Source organism: Chrysochloris asiatica, unplaced genomic scaffold (assembly GCF_000296735.1).
Source record: "Chrysochloris asiatica unplaced genomic scaffold, ChrAsi1.0 scaffold00138, whole genome shotgun sequence".
Lineage (NCBI taxonomy): Eukaryota > Metazoa > Chordata > Mammalia > Afrosoricida > Chrysochloridae > Chrysochloris > Chrysochloris asiatica.
This window is the reverse complement of record NW_006408656.1, coordinates 4,087,002-4,087,449: the sequence shown is the minus strand read 5'-3', so window position 1 is coordinate 4,087,449 and position 448 is coordinate 4,087,002.

Below are 448 nucleotides of genomic sequence, written 5' to 3'. Positions count from 1 at the left end.
GTCGCTATGGGTCGGAACCGACTCGGCGGCACTTAACAACAACAACAACAAATGATTATGTCATCTTGCTCAATGGACCCTTTAACCATGAGATAATGTCCTTGTTTATCTCTTATGCTGGTTTATGCCTTAAGGTTTCTTTTATCATAGATTAGTATGACCACTCCTGCTTCTTTTAAATTGCAGTTAGCTTGGTTACTTTTTTTCCATTCTTTAACTTTTAGTCGATCTTTGTCTTTGTGTAAGGTGTGTCTCTTGTAGGCATCCTATTGAAGGCTCTTGTTGTCTTATCTATTCTGCCACTGTTTGTCTCTTCACTGGTGCATTTAATCCATTGACATTCAGTGTAATTATTGATAGATATTAATTAATTGCTGTCAGTGTGTTAATTTTTTTTTTTTTTTTTTGGTGCTATTTACTCTCTCACTTTCAGTCTATTCTTGTGTCT